The following is a 22,725-nucleotide window of genomic DNA, read 5'->3' on the forward strand; positions in this document are numbered from 1 at the left end:
ACAGGGTTTCTGGCTTCCTGCTTTCTCCTGGGGAAGGAAAGTACAACGAGGTGGAGTGGACAGACCCCTGAAGGCCCTCAAAGGCAAAGGTTATAGGAGGCACCGGCTTTGGCCACTCCTGGATATTCCTATCCTGCTCCCTGCCCCCATAGAGCAAGCATTGCAGGTCACGGCACATCTCCAGTCTCTTGCCTAGGTAATCACAATTTAGCCTTTAGTTCTCCTTATAGATGTCACACCTTCAGGGTAGCCATCTTTGTCTCTCCAAGATTGAGTCCCATGTCCCTCCAAGCCATCTGCACTGTGTTTACCTGTTGGTCACCCCCACTAAATCGAGGTTCCTAAAGGCAGACGTGTTTTATACATCTGTGCAGCCTCTGTACCTTAGGAAAGTGCCAACAAGCTCCATAAATATTTACTGAATAATTATTTATTGGGGGAACCTTTTATAATCAGAGCAATTCGAGACATACAAAGATGAAAAAGAAATCATTTGTTTTCAAGGAACTTTAAACTGAGTTGGGGAGACAGGTATGTCCAACAATTAACTCTAAAACCAAACACTAGTTTAAGGGTTAAAAATAGAGTTACAAACAACAAACTATGAAGATAAGGAAGGTTTTGGACACTGACCATTTCTCATTCTTTTTGTTTTCTGGTTCAGAATCCCCATATTGGAATGCTAGTATGGGGTATGTGCATGTAGTTATAAGGATTCAGGTTCTTAGGACCTTTCTTAGAATTTGACTCATGAATTTTCTTCTGTCCTTCTGCTGGCAGTTGCCCTAGGAATACCTGCCATTTAATCTTAATTGATGTTTGTGAAACACTTATCTTCCTCTGCTGAAAGGCTATAAGTGTTGAGCACTATTACTGTGTTACAGTGGTTTTATTATTAAAGCAGTGCCAATGCGGTTACACAACAGCTTGGATCAGGAGACGAAACAAGGGCAGTGATCCCACTGAAGCTACAGGGGATGGGGATTTGGGATGGTAAAATGTTAATTACCCGAGACGGAATGCGGGCTATCGTCCAGCACTGTGCTCCTGGAGATCATTTCAGTCCCAGAGCCTGGGGCCGGCTCTCTGGCAGTGGGTCCTAAGCATTCTGCCCTCCCCTGGCTGGAATGTTGGATTCACTTTGCTGAAAGCAGCCACAGAGAAAGAATCCAATGGCCACAAGCCAGGAGCACTTGTCTTGCACAGCATCAGGGGCTACTCTGGAAGCTATCCAGGAGCTGAAGGGCTGTTCCGTTTGCATACAGTAAATTATTTATTTCTAAGCCGATTTATTCTTTTTCTCTCTTTAGACTCTCTTCTTGTTTCTGGCTCTTGAGGACTCTCTCAAACGAGAGTGAGCTGGAGATGGATGGGTGTGGGTCAGGAAGGTAGGCTTGAAACAGAAGGCTGGTAGAAGTGTCCATTTATTCATAAAGCTGAGAAAATGAACATAAAGGTAGATAGGCTTCTGGTCAGGAACCACCAAGACTGTTTAATTCAGGGTGGGGAGGAATGGGTGCTGGAGAAGAGGATGCAGTGGAGGCAATGACAACCTATCCATAGCTTTAGCCCCCAGCAATGTCACCTCCAGAAACTAACTGAGGAACTTAGGTTCTGAATGAAAGCTTTTGAAGATGTTGGGTTGGCTGAGGGGTACGATTCTAGGCTAAGGGAGAGGCACTAAAGTACAGTGAAAAGAGCGAAGGCTCTGGAGTCAGACAGACCTAGGACCAAATGCTGGTCTACCAACTACATTCTATCTAGGTGACCTTGGGCAAATTTCCTAACCTCTCTGGAGCCTCAGTTTCCTAACTGTGAAATTTAGAGAACGTAAAACTCACAGGTTCAACCGATAGTCCTTGTAAAGAACTCTGCATGGTTGGCACAAAGCGGGCATGCAATAAATGGTAATCGTTACTATCGTCAACCACAGGCCAAATGACGGGAGTCATTCAAACTCCCTAGCAAACAATTAACCATAGCACAGCGAATCCAGATCTGACCGACACGCCTACTTGCCCAATAAGGTACCAGGAAAGAACTCAGTGGAGACAAACCAATGGCATTAGCCCTTGTTGTTGGACGGACTTTCTTGCTGTTCCACCAATAGTTTAAAGATTTGACTAGGGAGTGACATGCTGACGGTCCAATGATTCACAACCAGCCCACACTCAGCACTTCGGAGGGGATAAATCAAGGAGCCGGGACGTATAGATTCCGTTATTAGGCAGTACTGGATGGAGAGAGGCGCTTAGGGGAAACAGCGCGAGGGCGAGGCACTAATGAGCTAATAAAAGGAAAAAGACGATGGTTGCGCCAAGTGAGCTCGGCCGCCATCATGCTCTAGTTTCCCCTTCGCCTCTCCGAGTCTGCGACCGAGGAAAAGGTCTCTGGGATGCTGAGGGGGTGTGCCCCAGAATGATTGGCGCAGGCAGCTCAGCCAATCGTAGCTCGTCAAACGGAACGCATTTGACCAATGAGGGGCGACGGCAGCTGAGCGAAATTGGAGGGGCGGAACGGCAGCTTGACGGGCACAAAAGCCAGCCAGTGAGGGCCGGCAGCATCCTCCCTGCGGCCAATGGAGTGGGGCTCTGGGCGGGCCCCCGAGTGTTTGTGTTGTGGTTTTGGGGGAGGGAGGCGGAGGGGAAAGTTTGTTTATTTTGTTTTTAGTTTCTGGGGTCCCCGTGTTTCTCGGAGGTGAAGCGGGAGGGAGTGACCCCCCCGAGCCCCTCAGTCCCTCTACTACGTCGCCTCCATAGCCTGCAGAGAAGCGGGGACCGCGCGCATCGCGGCGCATCGCCTCACAGCGGAACGCCGCGCACTCGGAGCCGGCACAGCTCAGTGGTAAGTGAGGACCGACGGCCACCGCCGCCCTTCCCCTCCCCCGCTCACCGCCCAGTCAGAGCTGGCCGGCCGGGTGGGCGAGGACGCCCGCGGGATTGCGCGGCGCGGGGTCGGCCTGTCAAGCTGAGGCGCAGCGTGTGCGTGTCCTCGCGAGTGAGCGCGCGCGGCGGGGAGAGGGCCGGGAGGGGCGTGAGCGCGCGCGGGGTCGGCGGGGGTGGCGGCGTTGGGCGCGCGCCCCGCTGGGCGGGCGTCTGGTGGGTTTTACCCCGGGGCTAGGAGGGACGCGGCCGACATCCGCTCGCGGGGAAGGGGCGCCCCGAATGGCCGGGCCGGGACCGGCGGACGAGCGCGACTCCGGGCGTCACGCGCCGGCAGGTGTGAGCTGGGGGAGGGCTTCCGGGTGGGCTGGTCGAGTCGAGTTCGCTTCCCGTCGCCGGGGGACCTCGGGGCAGGGAGGGGTCCCCGCGGAGAGCCGAGGCCCTCGGAGGCGCGTCGGGGCCCCTGCCTGGCGGTGGCAGAGAGAGGCGGCAGGCCTCGGAGCCTCCCGGTCCCCACCTGTGTGCAGGACCTGCGTGACGGAGTGAATGCGTGCCCCTGCTCCCGCCCCCACCCCTCACCCCAGAGCCCTGCGTGTGTGGCCACCTTCAAGAGGCGATTCAACCTTCTCGGGGAAAGGAGGGCGAGGGGAATATCAGTGGACGACCAGCCCGAAGTGTTTTCTGCATTCCCTGGTCCTGCGCCCTTTGGTTTCAAACTAGTGGGTTTCCACAATGGGCTTAAATGCACTATAGTGGCTAAAGACACCCAGTAAAGGTAGCGTCTTGTCAGGCTCCTTAAGGACCAGTCCATCCTCAGTTCTTTGGGCACCGAGAACTAGTCTGGGTCTTTTCAGGCTCCTTGCTTTCTCATGTATCTTTTGGCTGTTTCATTACTTTTTAGCGTCTGTGCTAGAGGTTGAAGCGAGGGATAAGGTGAATTTCAAGTTGGCCATTTGCTTGCAATATAAGCAAAATTATACAACAAAATTGGCCAGAGATGTTTCCCCATGGTCAGTGAATAAAACGTCATTAATTACTGCCCCCCCCCCCAGCAGTTAAGCAAACAGAAATGAGATGTATAGAAATCTTACATTTTAGCATTTTGTGCAGGTTTAACAATAGAGGCTATTTCCTTCGTAGTTGTGGGGAATTTCAGTAGGATGGTAGTTTCCTATTGATTTGGAGACGCATCTTGGCTTTGAAACTATGTTTATTCTTTTGGTAGTGTTTTGTAAATGCCTCTTAAAAAGCAGAACTTTTAGAACATTGACAGCTCTACATGTGTGCAGTGTCACACTAGGTAGGAAGTAGGAGAGATGTGAATGTAGTAGGTCCATACTCTAAGGCAAGTATCCAGATCACAAATCAGACTGGCTTGTTCCACTTGGGATGCCGTGATGATAATAATGATGCCTTTATAGTTTCTTAGTTCTTGACTGTTTTTAAGTGCTTGTCCCAAACATCATTATTTGAGCAGAATAGTTCCTGATAGGACTTAAGGAGAAGAAATTCCCAAGCTGCTTTTCTAAGGTAGCACATAAATGTCATGCCCTTGGGGAAAAAAGATTTTTTTCTCATTCAAATGGAAGCACTTAAAAATGTTTTAAATCAGAATACCATTTCTTCAAATGGTAGTAGTAATGTTAAGCTAACATTTTTTGCGTGCTTTGCGTATGCCAACCTGTTTATATTTTTACCTAATTCTTACCTTAAGCCTGCGGGGTAGATATCATTACTGTTTTATGGATGAGAAAAAGAGCCTCCAAAAGCCACAGAGCTAGGAAGTTCAAGGGCATCGGTTTAGTCTTAAGTCTGTTTGGTTTCAAAGCCTGTGCTTGTTCCATTTTGCCCACTAAGTTACCCAGAGGAAGAAATGCAGAGTACACTGAAAAGTAAGAGAGGGATGGAAAAGGGAAATGCGAGTGATGATTAGGTTCCCCATACCTAACTTAAGAATTAATTAAACTCATTCTTAGTTTTTAGAAATTAGGAACATTTTTACTAGTGTTACATCTAAGCTTTGCTTTAATTTCCTCCTTATTTAATTTTTATAAAGATAAATTAAAATGCGTTTAAAAAAAAATTTAAAAAAAAATGCGTTTAATTCAGAGGTCAGGGCTTTCAGAGCCCTTCGTGCAGATCACTCCAGGACCTTTGCTGTTGTGATTAATCCTGTGTGCTCTTCCAGGGCCCAGGCGTTATTCACTTTTGTATCCAGCAGGGTGCTTACTGTATAGTAGGAGCACAGTAAATATCAGTTGACTAAGGAACAGAGTTAAAAATGTCATGATTTCGGGTTCATTTTAGCAGTTTTAGTTTAATGGGACAATAAGAAAGTGAACAGCTCATGTGCAAAAGGCATGTTCTAGAAGAATACTTAAATGGAGCAATTCATAGAGTCTGGGAAGTTTGGCTCTGCTAGTTTGCTAAATCTTCCACTTCTCCTTATCTGTTTGAGCTCCTGTGCCGTTCTGTTCTTCCTTTCACCTCCAGAATTCTAACAGAGGAGGCTATACTGACTGCTTCCCTTCACTACTTAGTCATCCTTTGAACCTTTGCAGCCTGGCTTTTAACCTCACCACCATTCACTGAGGCGTTTTCCAAGGTTGCCATTTAATTTAATGGTTAAATTTCCCAGACCATCCTTTCGGGCTTTATCCTGTTGTGTTCTGTCTCCCTGCAGCTCAGTCCTTTTGACTGCCCCACCCTTAAAAAAATTTTTTTTTTTACTTTTAAAATAACATATAATAATAATGACTTTTAGTGTGTATACGTTTCTGTGAATGTTAGTACATGTACAGGTTCATGTGACCATCACCATAATCAGGATACAGAACAGTTCCATCACCCCCAAAAGACTCCCTCATGCTCTATCCCTTTTGAGAGCCCTTTCTCCTGACTTCCATCCCAGAGAGAAATTAACACTAAGGATCAAACTCAGGCTCCTTTTGTCGTCTTTCTTTTTCTCTTTTTCTACTCCTTGAAAATGTTATTTACTTTTGGGATTTAAACTATCACTCCTATCTATTAACCTGAGGATCCATGCCTCATCTCTCTTCCATTCTCTAAACAACATCCATATTTACCTGCTGGAATTCTTCCCTAGTCCTTCATACCCGGTATGTTTAGAGTTGTGCCTAACTTTGCCTCCCAGCTAATGGCTCCCAAACCAGCTCTTCCATCAGATTTTTCTATATTTTTTGGTGGTGCCATCCTTCTCCCAGCCTTGTAACCCTGGAACACTTGAAGGGCCTTATATTAAACTCTGTTACCCCAGACCAAGTATCCTGCTACTCAGCTACAAATGCTGGCTCCTGCCCCTTTGCTGCCAAGCCGGCTTCTGTTCAGTAGGCTGAGCAGAGCATAGGTGGTTGGAACACTTAGAACCCATCAGGATTTCCCTGGTCAAAACCCCTCACGGCTTCCCATTGCGCTCAGACCCGTTTAGGATTTTATTTTTCATCCTTTGAGGCTTCGCAAGATCTGGCCTCTGCCTGCCTCTCCAGCCTTCTCTCACCTTTTTATGGCCCACCTGCCTTCCTGACATTCTAACTACACAGCCTTTCTTTCAATTCTTTGAATTACCCAAGCCTTTTCCAGCCGTAAGGTTTTTGTACATACCACTCTCCTGGCTTGGGCTGTTCTTCCGCCCTAGTCTTTACCCACCTGATTTCAGGGTTCAGATGAAATTGTCACTTCTTCAGAGAGTCTTTCCTTTATGACCTCATCCCATCACTCCCATCCACCCTTAATTAGGTCTCTCAGAGTTCCTGTTCTGTCTTCATAGCTCTCACTACAGTTTGTGATTCAGGACCATGTCTGTTTTGCTTCCCATGCCTCCAGAGCCGAGCCAAGTATCAGGCATACAGCAAACTCTCAGTAAATATTTGCTGGCTGTGTTGTGAGTCTGGGCTTCTGCTTTTATAATTTATTGCTGTCTTGTAGTTTCTGGTAGCCTTGCTTTCTACTTCCTACCTTCTCTGGACTTGATCCCACTGGTGGAGGTCTTGCCACATAGAGATAGATATGAAATCACTAAAGAGGACACCGATTTTGTTCTCTTGAATTGCACCTCCGCCTGGGAGCCTTTACCCCTGAGCCAGTTGAGATCTAACCTAAATCTAAACCGGGGCTGGGCTTGCTAGTCCGCTGAGCATTGCACCTTGGTTATCCAGGCTCATGTCAGTGCTTGCAGCTGTTACTCTTCCCTCACCTCACCCTGCTCTTGATTTCTTCCTCCTCTCTACACCCAGCGTGGGACTTCTAAAGACCTGTATACTTTCCAGCGGAGCCTGCTTACCCTTTGACATTTGCTGGCCTTTTGACATTGACAACTGCCTCTAGTGTCTTGACGCTAGGGATTGCCCCCACGCTAGTCTTCCTGAAACAGTGCTTTGTTTACGTTTCCTGTCCCCTCCCCAAATCTACCACAGGCACTTAAGTTTGAAAACATTCAATAGTGTTTCATTGCCTCAAGGGATTAAACTCTGGAGCTTGTTATTTAAAGCTCTCTGGACTTGCACTGTGCAGTAGAAATAGAATGCAAGCCGCAAATGTGAGCCACACATGTAATTTTAAATTTTCTAGTAGCCACATTAGAAAGGTAGAAAAAAAGGGTGAAATTGATTTTCATAACGCTTTATTTATGTAAACATATAATCAGTAAAAAAAAAAAAAATTATTGAGGTGCTTTACATCCTTTTTTTCATGTGAAACTCTGAAATCTGGAGTGTACTTTTCATTTAATACATCTCAATTCAGACTAACCACATTTCCAGTGCTCGGTAGCTGCATGTGGCTAGTGGCTACCATGCTGGACGGCACAACTCTAAACCATGTCCTCAACACAGATGGAGGGCTGTACCTGGGTAATAGCCACCACTGGCCTTTTGGTAACTCTGTTCCCCTTCCCTACAACCAGCTCCTTATCCAAATATGCTAACCTTCCTTGCTGAGAAACCCGGAGGATCCTAAGACCATCCCTAAACTTCAGTTCTCACCATCTCCTCTGAGCCATTTTAATGTTAATTTTTTCGTGTCATTGTTTTTTCATATAGCAATTATTTATTTATCAGTTTGTATTATAATCAGAGGTAGTGTTAAAATATTTAATAACTGATAAGGCATAGGTATAGGTGCCTGATGAATTAGAACCAATGGCAACTGTGTTCTCATCTGTGCGTACCTGCTGAATTACAGCTCTTATTGTCCTGGGCTGTGTTACTCTTGGCTTCCTCCATAAGACTGAGTTCCTTGAAGGCAGGCTTTTGTCCTGCTCATTTTTGCATCCCTAAGATGGCGCCTTACCTGGCCTATAGTAAGCAGTCTGTAAATATGTTAAATCAATGAACAAATGCTACCTTGTATTTTGTTTTATTCTTTCTGTGTGCTGCGTTTTATCTTTCCAATTAGAAACCAAAATATAAGTTCTTTGAGGACAGAGATCATGAATTATCAGGACTAGATGGCGGTTTCTCGATTGTCTTCATAGGAGAATTTCTTCTGAATGAAGATTTGCTTTAAAAAAATAACTATGTTTAGATACTGTTATGGGTTTTCAGGCTGGGTCAAAAAATGAGGTTTGACTTTAATGATACTTTCTTTTGTGGTTTGTAAGCTGGCTTCGAAAGCAGCTTCAAAAGAAGAGCTCCTTGGAATTAATGCATGCTCTTCCAGTTAGGGGCATATTTAGTTACTGGAAAGGCACTGAACTAGAAGTTGAAAACCTGGGTTGGTTTGTATCATAGACATATGCTTGAGTACCTACTGTGTTCCAAGCACAGGAATGATTGAGAATTCAAAAACTAATAGTATGGAAAAAATGCAGCTTTAACACAGAGATGAAATGATTCATTCTTCCTAGGAAGATTGAATTCCTCTCTGCTCCCTTATACTTTCCTTATTTTTAGCATGGACTACACTATATAGTGTTTCTAGATCTGTCTCTCCCATCAGATTGTGAGTTTCTTAAGAGCAAGACTGTTGCATTCATCTCTGTATGAATGCACACACTGTACTGTGCCTGCCATATAGTAGGCACTCAAATGTTTGTTGAATAAATATCCCCAAATAAATTAGTTTTGCAGAACCTTAGTTTTTTCTTTTGTAAGTAGGGGATTCTCTGCCTCAGAGAATTGTTGAAACTGTAGCAGGAATAATCGTTTAAAACTACGTATCTGTTCTGTGTATGTTATACCTCAAATATACAACATTTAACTAAAAAACAAGTGTAACTGATCACATTTCTCCCCTACTTAAAACTGTTAGTGAGTCCCCAAAACCCTGCCATCTGCCCTCTGGAATATAAACTTCATGAGAATAAGCACCTGTTCTGTCTTGCTCACTGAATGCCCAGGGAAGACCCTGCCACATTGCCTGTCCTCCCCTTGGTTGCCTGTACTCTTGGCACACCGACCTTCTGGTTCCTGAAATGCATATTCCTCCCCACTCCAGGTCTCTTCCTTGCACTTGGTCTTCCCATGGTCTGGAGGCCTCCCACCCCAACCCTAGTTGATGCCTCTTCAATCCTCAGAGCCCAGTTTTGTATGTCACTTCTGTAGTGACTTTCTAAGCATCCCCACCCCAGATTAGGAGATGTGCTGCTTTAAAAAATTCAGAGCACTTAATATAGTTGTAATTAAGTAATCATTTAATTTGTATATTGTTTTCCCTGCTAGAAAATAGCTGTGTGAATAAAAATACCTTGTCTGTTTTGTTCACATTTTTATTACCAGTATCTAGCACTGTAAATTGTACATAGTAGGTCGTGAATGAATATTTTTCAAATAAATTAAGAAAGAGAACTAAAAATAGAATTTAAAAAAAATCATTCTAATGGTTTAAATAAATTAAATATATGGGGGCAAGGAGGGGCTTTCCATTTTAGATTGTCTCCAGGTTCTATTTTTTTCTTAGTTTCTACTTGTAATAGGTAAACATTTTAATATTACAGAAAGAATATTGTAATGAAAACTTTTAATTTGTCTGAAAATTTTATCTAGTCATTGTAGAGTTTTTTTCTGTTGTTGTTTTGGCCATGTTGCGTGGCTTGTGGGATCTCAGTTACTGGACCAGGGATTGAACCCAGGCCACGGCAGTGAAAGCCCGGAATCCTAACCACTAGGCCACCAGGGAACTCCCCACTGTAGAGTTTAATGAGTATCTTTTTAATCCTTATTAGTAAAAATGATCAGAATGGTTATTCCTTTAAACGCTTTTTTTATGTGGTCGGGACTCACATGACTACAGTTTCTCTGAACGTTTGAGTGCACACCATGTGCTGAACACTAGGTTAGCAGCTAGGACTACAAGGATGGGATGAGAAGAGATCTTTGCTCCCGAGGAGTGCACAGCGAAGTGGGCAAGGCAGACACATACACAAATGAGTGCCATTTAGTGCAATAAGTGCTATAGTAGGCATATAGGGGAGGGGGCAGGGGTGAAAAGGAAAGTTGTCCACACAACTGGAGGTCCAGAAAGCCGTTCCAGGGAAGGTGACACTTCCAGTAAGTCATAGAGGAAGAGGGCATTTCAGGCAGAGCGAACAGCCTGCACAGAGGCCCGAAGGAGCATATTTAGTATATGGAGAAGATGGCGCAGTGGTGTGCTTTTATAAAGCTGGCGTTGGGGTACAGGACCAACAACTGACTTACAGGCTAACCGTGTCATGTCAGACTCAGACTCTTAGATTACACTACATTTCAGAACTGGAAATAATCTTGGAAATCATGTTGTGATTCCGTACATTTGAATTCATAAAGGCATTTTAAAGTACCATTCAAAGAAGCTAATCATAAACCAGAATGATGCTTGTTGCTTCTAATTAATATAGTTGCTTGAGTAGAGTACCTGTAACCATGCAAATGATTTCAGGTGGAGTTAGAAAGCAGTAACTCATTTAAGCTTATCTAGGAGTGGAGAGTAAAGGAAATGACCTCCAGGTTGCCTGAGGCGAGTGCAGATCCACCTCACAGGGCCAGACACTGAACCAGTGAAAGGGATGAAATCAGAAAGGATTACCCAGAAGGGCCTCCAGGTACATGTACTGGGAAAGACGACTTCTACAGCTTGAAGTTTTAATTTTACTTATCTATAAGTCTTTAAGTGGTTCACTGAACCAGCATTAGTTTAATTTGATTCTCAACTAAAAGTGAAGAAAGGAAGATTCGTTGAATGGAAATTTAGTCCATTTTCATTCATTTTATACCTCTTTAGTTTAACAGCTCTTTGCTTTCATGTCCCCTTCCATTCCTCTTTCTCAGCCTTGTTATTCTTAAGTAGTGCCTCCTTTTCCCTAATTCACCCCAACTCTTGCTATCTTTCGTTCTATTATTGTTTTTAAGTACAATTGTGAGATGTCTGTACTTTGTTGGCTAACCAGTGTTTCTTCAGATTATCATATTCAGAACTTGAATGGGAGGTGATTAAGCTCTGGTAGTGCTGATCACGTTCAGAAGATGGTAATTGACCTGTTACAATGTCGATTGCTACAAATTTCTGTGTGCTTGTTTATTGACCTACATTACAAGGGGCTAAGGAGATAATGGATGGTAGGGAAAGTGATAGCAGTGAGTGTAGTTTAAGATGTTTGGAAAAGAAAGGAAGGAGAAAATGGGAAGCGCGGTGAGGTTGAGAAGGCACAACATCTTAAGGTAAGAAAGAAAATCTATTTAAAAGGTGTAGGAATGAGACAGGAGGGAAGAGGGCAGGGCAGAACCTTTAAAAGAAGGACTTAGCTATTGAGGATGTAACATAAATTGGTTAGAACTGATTAGGCCCAGGATGGCAGCAAGATTCAACTTCCAGTAGCCCTTGAGCCTCATTATACGCTCATTGTAAAACATGCTAAATGACACACCCATGGGCACCATGACAGTTCTGAGGCTGACCATAAAAGGGCAAAAAGTAGGTGGTGGCCCAATTCCTGGAAGTCCCCGCCCCTTCCCCCCAAAGTAGTTGGACTAATCCTCCCACTCATTAGCTTATGAACCCAGTGCATAAACACTAAGCACCCCATATTTTGGGGCTGCTCTCGCCTTTTGAGACGGCCCACACTCTGGCTGTGGAGTATGTTTTTCCCTCAGTAAACCCGCTTTCACTTTACTATGGATCACTCTTGAATTCTTTCCTGTGCTAAGCCAAGGACCCTCACTTGGTGGCCTATCCCAGGAACCCGCCCGAGACCTGGGACATGACCATCCTCTCGTGCCCCATCTTCCTGCAGCCTCTTTACAAAGGATGTTAATAAATCTATTTCTTCCCTGTCACTTTGCCTCTTGCTGAATTCCTTCTGCGCCAAGTCATAAAGAACCTGAGCTTCATTAAGTTCTGAGACGAGTTGTGTGGTTTCAGTTGGAAGATTGTTGGTTCAAGGTGCAATTTCAGGAAGGACCCAGGAGAATGGAGTGATAATTGATAGAAGTTCATTGTAGTTCCTCAGCTAGAGAAGAGGGAGAAGTCAGGATTCTCTCTTGGATACCGTGAGCCTAAAACAGTTTATACTACTTTTTTTTTTTCTATGGCACTCAGCAGAATGATTTGCATATAGTAGGTGTAAGCAGTCTAAGAGATAAATCCACAGGATTGAAAGGAGATATTATTTTTGCTTTGGTTTTGTTTTTGTTTTTTTGGCCACGCTCTGTGGCATGTGGGATCTTAGTTCCCTGACCAGGCATCGAACCCGTGTCCCCTGCATTGAGAGCGTGGAATCTTAACCACTGGACCACCAGGGAAGTCCCTGAAAGGAGATATTGACTGTAACTTTAAACTTGTTCCAGTTGCCAGATTATACTATCTGTGATTTATGACAAATGAACATGTTTGTTAATCCTGTATCTTGTGACTAGTACAGTTACGTTGTATTCTTTCCCTAGAAGGGTTAATTACGTGTATACATTTAAAATGTACCACAGTTTTTATAATGCTTTCTTGGCATGTCTTTATTTTAAAACGTAGTAAGAACCTCCAAAAGTGGAAGAGGTGCAGGCTTCCTGACTTAGGCCCAGGTCAGTATGTTGCAGGAAAGTGGGACACATGAGGTTGGTCATGTTCCAGGTCTCAGGCAAGTTCCTGGGCCCGGCTGCCAAGTGAGGGTCCTTGGCTTTACGCAGGAAAGAATTCAAGAGTGAGCCATAGTAAAGTGAAAGCAGGTTTATTTAGAGAGATACACACTCCATAGACAGAGTGTGGTCTGTCTCAGAAGGCAAGAGCTGCCCCCCAATATGGGGTGGTTAGTTTTTAATGGGCTGGGTAATTGCATAGACTAATAAGTGGCAGGATTATTCCAACTAGTTTGGGGAAGGGCCAGGGATTTCCAGGAATTGGGCACCACCCACTTTTTGGCCTTTTATGGCCTCGGAACTGTCATGGTGCCTGTGGGTGTGTCATTTAGCATATGCTAATGCATTACAATGAGCACATCGTGAGGCTCAGGGTCTAATAGACATCGAATCTTCCACCATCTTGGGCCTAGTAGGTTCTAACCAGTTTTTGTTGTGTCCTCAATGGCTGTGTCATTCTTTTAATGGTTGTGCCCTGCCCCTTTATCTCCTGTCTCAAGTATATCAAGGGAAATGTCTTGAGCATCTTTTGGGTTCTGATGTGGAGGAAGGAGTGAAAGATGAAGCCAAGGTCCTCCTAGGAGCTAGATGTTTTTCCTCCTGTGAAAATCTTGCTAATGGTGTATCATGCTCAGTAATATCCCTTTCATGAGGAGGTATTTTACCCAGATGTATATCTCTTTGGGACTTCCAAGTTGTAGAACTTTCTACTTAAGATGTACAATGGGCAACAGATTTTAAAATAAACCTTCAACAGCTACTCTTTTGTCAACCTTATTTTCTCTATAAAAGTTTTATATTTTATACCAAAGTGTTTAAAATTTATGATGTTTTATTTTGCAGTTTGGCTCTATCCCTTTAAACAAAAGGGCACACTAATTATTGATTCCCACTTAAATCATGCAGGAGAAGGTCTCTTTATTCCCCCATATTCCCAATATATGGCCAAAACCCGGACCCAAAGGGGAAAACACTAGTTTTCAAACACCAGAGAATTAGTGAAAAGGCTCTTTGTGGAAATAACAAAAACAAAACAAGAGAATGAAAATGCAAAAGACATCACATTTCAAGCCAGTAAGGGCTGGTTTGAAAACTTTAAACAGGGGACCCTGTGCCCCGCACACAGCTTGTGAGGCGGCCTCAGCACATTGTGGCATCACCCTACGCTTCCCGAACCTGCCAGAGCCAGGGCTCCACACTGATGCAGCGTGTTTGCTTTTGAAGCAGGTGCCCTCTAAACTTTTATTTACTGCACCTAAACATGTGTATCTAATGTCATTTTCTCTTGTTTTCCTTTCACCTCCTATTTTTCAGACCTTGGGTTTATCATTCAGGGTGCCTTTCAAAAAGGTAACTCTGGAGGCCAGAGATGGGCCTCTGCTTCACCTCCCTAAATGATTTGTTCACTCAGTTGGGTCCCATCATTGGTAACCATCCTCCCAATACCTGAATCTTGAAATCCGGAAACACTGAATCTTGGAACATTGCCACATCTTTCAGCTCTTTTCTCTATGGCTTTGGACTTAGAGCCTCTTATTTTCATTTTCATGCCACCATCCTGCTTCTAAGTCATTCTCAGGCTATGTCTGGATTGTTAAAATAGCTTCCTGTCAGTGGTCCTATTCCTAGTTTCTCTCCAGAAAACATTTCCAACATACACTATTTTCTTTTCCCTTCTTGATTAACCTTTCTTATTCTGTGAAATCCAGACCTCTCTGTCTGAGCCAGATCCTTTAATGCTTCCATCTATCAACTATCATTCCCTAGTTTTGAATCTTTGCCTTCTCCCCTACAATCTTTTCTCTGTATTTTATATGATTTTCTCCCTTTTTGTCCCCATACTTTATAAGGGTTATGCTGTACGTAAAATATTCTGCCTTGTTTCTGGATTCCAAACCATTTTCCTTCTCACTCTTAAAAAGCGTCCTCTAAACTGTCTTCCTAGAAGTCCTTCATTTTTTTTTAATAGATTTATTTATTTATTTATTTATTTATTTATTTATTTATTTATTTATTTATTTATTTATTTATTTTTGGCTGCATTGGGTCTTCATTGCTGCACGCGGGCTTTCTCTAGTTGCAGCTAGCGGGGGCTACTCTTCGTTGTGCTGCACGGGCTTCTCATTGCGGTGACTTCTCTTGTTGCGAAGCATGGGCTGTAGGTGCATGGGCTTCAGTAGTTGTGGCACACAGGCTTCAGTAGTTGTGGCTCGCAGGCTCAGTAGTTGTGGCGCACGGGCTTAGTTGCTCCGTGGCACGTGGAATCTTCCCGGACCAGGGATCGAACCCGTGTCCCCTGCATTGGCAGGCGGATTCATAACCACTACGCCACCAGGGAAGCCCCTGGAAGTCCTTCATTATTAAAGACCTCTTCATTTAGATACAGTGTTTTATTTATTTATTTATTCATTCATTCATTTAGCTGCATTGGGTCTTCTTTGCTGCATGCAGGCTTTCTTTAGTTGCGGCGAGCAGGGGCTACTCTGGTGCATGGGCTCTCATTGTGGTGGCTTCTCTTGCTGTGGAGCACGGGCTCTAGGTGCGTGGGCTTTAGTAGCTGCAGCATGTGGGCTCAATAATTGCAGAACGTGGGCCCTAGAGCACGTGGGCTTCATTAGTTGTGGCGCACAGGCTTAGTTGCTCTGCGGCATATGGGATCTTCCCAGACCAGGGAATGAACCCATGTCCCCTGCATTGGCAGGCGGATTCTTAACCACTGCGCCATCAGGGAAGTCCGATACAATGTGTTTTTATTGATACGATTGTGACTCTAATGAATCAAATAAATAAAATTTCATTCCTTATTTCTAGTGGCATTTTTGTAGGTCATTTTGGTTTTTTACATACACAATTATATTATTTACAAAGAAAGACAATTTTACTGTCTAATGTTTGAGTTTTAATTCTTGCCTTATTGTACTGGCTAAGACCTCAAGTACCATAATAGAAGTGATATAACCAAATAACAAATGTTGGCAAGGATGTGGAGAAAAGGGAACACACTTGTACACTGTTGGTGGGAGTGTAAATAGGTGCACCCACTGTAGAAAACAGTATGGAGTCTTCTCAAAAAACTAAAAATGGAACTACCATATGACCCAGCAATTTCACACCTGGGTATATATCTGAAAAAAAAAAAGAAAACACTAATTTGAAAAGATACATGAGACTTCCTTGGTGGCCCAGTGGTTAAGAATCCGCCTTCCAATGCAGGGGACGAGGGTTCGATCCCTGGTTGGGAAACTAAGATTCCACATGCTGTGGGACAGCTAAGCCTGCACGCTCTAGAAACCATGTGCCACACCTAGAGAGCCCACGTGCTGCAGCTACTGAGCCCACATGCTCTGGAACCCGTGTGCCACAACCAGAGAGCCTGCACACTGCAGTGAAGATCCTGCGTGCCACAACTAAGACATATACAATGGACTACTACTCAGGGATAAAAAATAATGAAATTTTGTCATTTGCAACAACATGGATGGACTTGGAGGGTATTATGCTTAGTGAAATCTCAGAGAAAGACAAATGCTGTATATATATCCACTTATAAGTGGGTTCTACAGAAGTAAAACAAAATAGTGAATATAACAAAAAGAAACAGATTCACAGACATAGTGAACAAACTAGTGGTTACCAGTGGAGAGAAGGAAGAGAGGAGGGGCAAAATAGGGGTAGGAGATTAAGAGGTATAGACTACTATGTGTAGAATGAGTATGCTACAAAGATATTGTGCAGCAAAGGAATGTAGCCAGTATTTTATAATAACTATAAATGGAGAGACATGTACCACAATGTTCATTGCAGCACTGTTTACAATAGCCAGGTCATGGAAGCAACCTAAGTGTCCATCAACAGTTGAATGGATAAAGAAGATGTGGCACATATATACAATGGAATATTATTCAGCCATAAAAAAGAAATGAAATTGAGTTATTTGTAGTGAGGTGGATGGACCTAGAGTCTGTCATACAGAGTGAAGTAAGTCAGAAAGAGAAAAACAAATACCGTATGCTAACACATGTATATATGGAATCTAAAAAAAAAAAAAAAGGTTCTGATGAACCTAGGGGCAGGACAGGAATAAAGACGCAGATGTAGAGAATGGACTTGAGGATATGGGGAGGGGGAAGGGTAAGCTGGGACAAAGTGAGAGCAGTATTGACATATATACACTACCAAATGTAAAATAGATAGCTAGTGGGAAGCAGCTGCATAGCACAGGGAGCTCAGCTCAGTGCTTTGTGACCACCTAGAAGGATGGGATAGGGAGGGTGGGAGGGAGGGTATGTGGGGATATATGTATACATATAGCTGATTCACTTTGTTATACAGCAGAAAGTAACACAACATTGTAAAGCAATTATATTCCAAAAAAGATGTTTAAAAAAAAAAAGTGATATAGATGGGCATCTTTGTTTTTTTCCCGGACTTGGAAAGCACTGTACCATTAAGTGTGATGTTAGCTGTGTTTTTCCTAGTTACTCAGCTGAATACTCTAGGGGTTCCCTGCAGATCTCTGGAGTTGTCTCTGTGCAGTCCTCTCCTCTCCAGTACTACTGTGTACTACAAACTCTAGCTCCCTTGGACTTCCCAGAATCTCAGCTCCATCTCCTCAACTAAGGGAGGTCTCTGAGTTCTACCTGGGTTCCCCCTCCCTGTGCTTTGGCCTGGAGACTTTCCCTAGACAGCAAGCTAGGACAATTACAGGGCACACCTTGTTTGTTTACCATCTCTCAGGAATCACTGTCCTTCCTTACCTGATGTCCAATGTTTTGAAAACCATTGTTTTGTATATTTTGTCCAGAATTTTAGTTGTTTCAGGTGCAGGGGTACATCTGATCCCTGTTACTCCATCTTTTCTAGAAGTGGAAGTCCTGCCTTTTCTTAAAACATCTGAGGAATTATTTAGGAGTTGCTTCGAGTATGAGATATTCTTTGGAATTTCCGTAGGGGAAAATCTTCATTCTTTCAGGGTGGGTTTGATTTTAGGGAGCAACCAAGAGTCATTTCTTTAAAAAATTAATTTATTTTATTTTTGCTTGTGTTGGGTCTTCGTAGCTGCATGGGCTTTCTCTAGTTGTGGCCAGCGGGGGCTACTCTTTGTTGTGGTGCGCGGGCTTCTCATTGTGGTGGCTTCTCTTGTTGCAGAGCATGTGCTCTAGGCATGCAGGCTTCAGTAGCTGTGGCTCGCAGGCTCCAGATTGCAGGCTCTGTAGTTGTGGCACATGGGCTTAGTTGCTCCGCGGCATGTGGGATCTTCCTGGACCAGGGCTTGAACCTGTGTCCCCTGCATTGGCAGGCGGATTCTTAACCACTGCGCCACCAGGGAAGCCCCCAAGAGTCATTTTTAAGGTCTGGTTAAATGATATGTCTGAGTGATACTGTTTGGGGTCCAAAATGATTTCAAAGTAATGAGGCAAATTTCCTTGTGCCATTTGTAAACTGTTTTGCAAAATAGGAGTTGCAAACTTTTTTCAGGGATGGCAACCTGATTGAGATAAATATAAACCTTTTTAGGGTGTGTATCTTGAAAAATTACTTTCAGTTGAATGTTTCTATATATTTATTGGTACATATTTAATATCAGTTTATATTTACAACTGGCACTTAATTGCTTACTAAAGCTTTCTCAAATTGTTTTTATGTGATTCTCTCCAACTTGATTATAAACTCACTGATATCTGGATACTTTTGTACATTTCATCAGTACACTGCAGTCTTAACTGCGGAAGCTTCTTAAATGATGATAGTCAACTAATTTCTGTGTAGGGAAACTAAGATCACCCTGTCAGAATACACTGCATGATATAAAAGGATATAAAGTTGGGTTTTGATAACTGTACAGAATTATTGATGCATCATGATTTAAATTTAAAGTTATTTGTATAAGATGTTGAATTCCGGTAGCTTGAGCGCGCATGTATCTGTATCTGTCTTACACTGTAGGAATTATGTGAATGACCTAGTTCACAAAGATGCCTTGACTCTGGATCTGTTATGTAATTAACCAAGGAATATTCTTAGAACCTAGTAGATTGGTATATACACTATATTATATGCAACCTTAATCACTGGGTATAATTCTTCGGGGCGGAGGTAAAATTCTTTTCTCACAGTCTTTCTTGTACCTGAAGGTCCCATTATTCCCAACCCCACCCCTCCATTAGGAAACAAGGACTTTTAAAACATATTCTTAATGGATTAAAATCTTAGATTTTTAGCTTTCAACTTTGATTTTCTTTAACTTTGTATTTTTAGTTAACTGAATTTATAGCTTTACATTTCTTTTATAGTAAATCTTATAATAGTGAGTTTGGAAACTCTTTTACTTACAGGATGTCCTCTTGGCTTGCTCTTTATCCTTGATGTTCCGGCATCTTTATGTTATCTTTTTTTTTTTTTTCCTCTCCTCTTTCCTTCCATTTCTGTTTTGTTTAAGTAAAAGGGAGATTACAGTGGGAAATTTTTCTTTTAAATTCTTATATGTAAGATGGACTTCTAAGATCCAAATTTACCCTGACGTTTTTAATTTTAATTTTTAATTAGAATTCCATATATCAGTGATGTTCTCATATGTGCTATTTCTGATGGCAACATTGTTATTTTTCTTGCATAGTACGAACCACAATTTAGTAAATAATACTTGTAAAGATAGCATTATCCTTCATTTCCAGGATGTAGCAATGACCATTTTTGCTACTAATATTGCTTTAAGGAGTGTTTTGAGTTATTTTTCTTTCAGTCTTTAGTTTCTTTGAGTAGTATAACTTTGTGAGTGCTTCCTTTGGACAGATATAATTCGGGGTTCTTCTCTACCCCACACATTTATTAAAAGGGGTTTTATCAATCAATGTGATACACCATATTAACAAATTGAAGGATAAAAACCATATGATTGTCTCAATAGATGCAGAAAAAGCTTTTGACAAAATTCAATACCCATTTATGATAAAAACCGTCCAGAAAGTAGACATAAAGGGAACCTACCTCAACATAATAAAGGCTATATGTGATAAACCCACAGCCAACATCGTTCTCAGTGGTGAAAAACGGAAACTATTTCCACTAAGATCAGGAACAAGACAAGGTTGCCCACTCTCACCACTATTATTCAACATAGTTTTGGAAGTTTTAGCTACAACAGTCAGAGAAGAAAAAGAAACAAAAGGAATCCAAATCGGAAAAGAAGAAGTAAAGCTGTCACTGTTTACAGATGACATGATACTATACATAGAGAATCCTAAAGATGCTACCAGAAAACTACTAGAGCTAATCCATGAATTTGGTAAAGTAGCAGGATACAAAATTAATGCACAGAAATCTCTTGCATTCCTATACACTAATGATGAAAAATCTGAAAGAGAAATTAAGGAAACACTCCCATTTACCATTGCAACAAAAAGAATAAAATACCTAGGAATAAACCTATCTAAGGAGACAAAAGACTGTATGCAGAAAACTATAAGACACTGATGAAAGAAATTAAAGATGATACAAACAGATGGAGAGATATACCATGTTCTTGGATTGGAAGAATTAACATTGTGAAAATGACTATACTACCCAAAGCAATCTACAGATTCAATGCAATCCCTATCAAGCTACCAATGGCATTTTTCACAGAACTAGAACAAAAAATTTCACAATTTGTATGGAAACACAAAAGACCCCGAATAGCCAAAGCAATCTTGAGAAAGAAAAACGGAGCTGGAGGAATCAGGCTCCCTGACTTCAGACTATACTACAAAGCTACAGTAATCAAGACAGTATGGTACTGGCACAAAAACAGAAATATAGATCAATGGAACAGGATAGAAAGCCCAGAGATAAACCCACGCACATATGGTCACCTTATTATTTTTTTTTTTTTTAGTTATTTCTGAGATATACATTTTAAGGTAATAACTGGGATTATGACTTATCACATTACACCAGAACATACAAGATTTTTAGAAATTTCATGTAATGTCTGAAACATTTATATTAACATATTTCCATACAAATAACCCAATGAAAGTTTAGTATTAGTTGTTTTGTTTGTTTGTTTTTTTATACTGCAGGTTCTTATTAGGCATCAGTTTTATACACATCAGTGTATACATGTCAATCCCAATCGCCCAATTCAGCACACCACCATCCCCACCCCACCGCAGTCTTCCCCCCTTGGTGTCCATATGTCCGTTCTCTACATCTGTGTCTCAACTTCTGCCCTGCAAACCGGCTCATCTGTACCATTTTTCTAGGTTCCACATACATGCGTTAATATACGATATTTGTTTTTCTCTTTCTGACTTAACTTCACTCTGTATGACAGTCTCTAGATCCATCCACATCTCAACAAATGACTCAATTTCGTTCCTTTTTATGGCTGAGTAATATTCCATTGTATATATGTACCACATCTTCTTTATCCATTCGTCTGTTGATGGGCATTTAGGTTGCTTCCATGACCTGGCTATTGTAAATAGTGCTGCAGTGAACATTCGGGTGCATGTGTCTTTTTGAAGTACGGTTTTCTCTGGGTATATGCCCAGTAGTGGGATTGCTGGGTCATATGGTAATTCTATTTTTAGTTTTTTAAGGAACCTCCATATTGTTCTCCATAGTGACTGTATCAATTTACATTCCCACGAACAGTGCAAGAGGGTTCCCTTTTCTCCACATCCTCTCCAGCATTTGTTGTTTGTAGATTTTCTGATGATGCCCATTCTAACTGGTGTGAGGTGATACCTCATTGTAGTTTTGATTTGCATTTCTCTAATAATTAGTGATGTTGAGCACCTTTTCATGTGCTTCGTGGCCGTCTGTATGTCTTCTTTGGAGAAATGTCTATTTAGGTCTTCTGCCCATTTTTGGATTGGGGTGTTTGTTTCTTTAATATTGAGCTGAATGAGCTGTTTATATATTTTGGAGATTAATCCTTTGTCTGTTGATCCGTTTGCAAATATTTTCTCCCATTCTGAGGGTTGTCTTTTTGTCTTGTTTATGGTTTCCTTTGCTGTGCAAAAGCTTTGAAGTTTCATTAGGTCCCATTTGTTTATTTTTGTTTTTATTTCCATTACTCTAGGAGGTGGATCCAGAAAGATCTTGCTGTGATTTATGTCAAAGAGTGTTCTTCCTATGTTTTCCTCTAAGAGTTTTATAGTGTCCAGTCTTACATTTAGGTCTCAAATCCATTTTGAGTTTATTTTTGTGTATGGTGTTAGGGAATATTCTAATTTCATTCTTTTACATGTAGCTGTCCAGTTTTCCCAGCACCACTTATTGAAGAGACTGTCTTTTCTCCATTGTATATCTTTGCCTCCTTTGTCATAGATTAGTTGACCATAGGTGCATGGGTTTATCTCTGGGCTTTCTATCTTGTTCCATTGATCTATGTTTCTGTTTTTGTGCCAGTACCATATTGTCTTGATTACTGTAGCTTTGTAGTATAGTCTGAAGTCAGGGAGTCTGATTCCTGCAGCTCCGTTTTTTTCCCTCAAGACTGCTTTGGCTATTCGGGGTCTTTTGTGTCTCCATACAAATTTTAAGATGATTTGTTCTAGTTCCGTAAAAAATGCCATTGGTAATTTGATAGGGATTGCATTGAATCTGTAGATTGCTTTGGGTAGTATAGTCATTTTCACAATGTTAATTCTTCCAATCCAAGAACATGGTATATCTCTCCATCTGTTGGTATCATCTTTAATTTCTTTCATCAGTGTCTTATAGTTTTCTGCACACAGGTCTTTTGTCTCCCTAGGTAGGTTTATTCCTAGGTATTTTATTCTTTTTGTTGCAATGGT

At 42.2% G+C, this 22,725-nt stretch overlaps 1 protein-coding gene across 3 annotated transcripts in view; it reads left to right on the forward strand.

The window, feature by feature from the left end:
• Nucleotides 1-2,647: 2,647 nt before the first annotated feature.
• Nucleotides 2,648-22,725, forward strand: part of TNRC6B (trinucleotide repeat containing adaptor 6B) — a 246,682-nt gene continuing 226,604 nt past the window's right edge. For all 3 annotated transcript variants that reach the window (XM_068560730.1, XM_068560733.1, XM_068560732.1), the window contains exon 1: nucleotides 2,648-2,844. The gene's annotated coding sequence lies outside the window, so the exon portion shown is untranslated. The remainder of the gene's footprint in view (nucleotides 2,845-22,725) is intronic.

Source organism: Eschrichtius robustus, chromosome 13 (genome assembly GCF_028021215.1).
Source record: "Eschrichtius robustus isolate mEscRob2 chromosome 13, mEscRob2.pri, whole genome shotgun sequence".
NCBI classification, from domain to species: Eukaryota; Metazoa; Chordata; class Mammalia; order Artiodactyla; family Eschrichtiidae; genus Eschrichtius; species Eschrichtius robustus.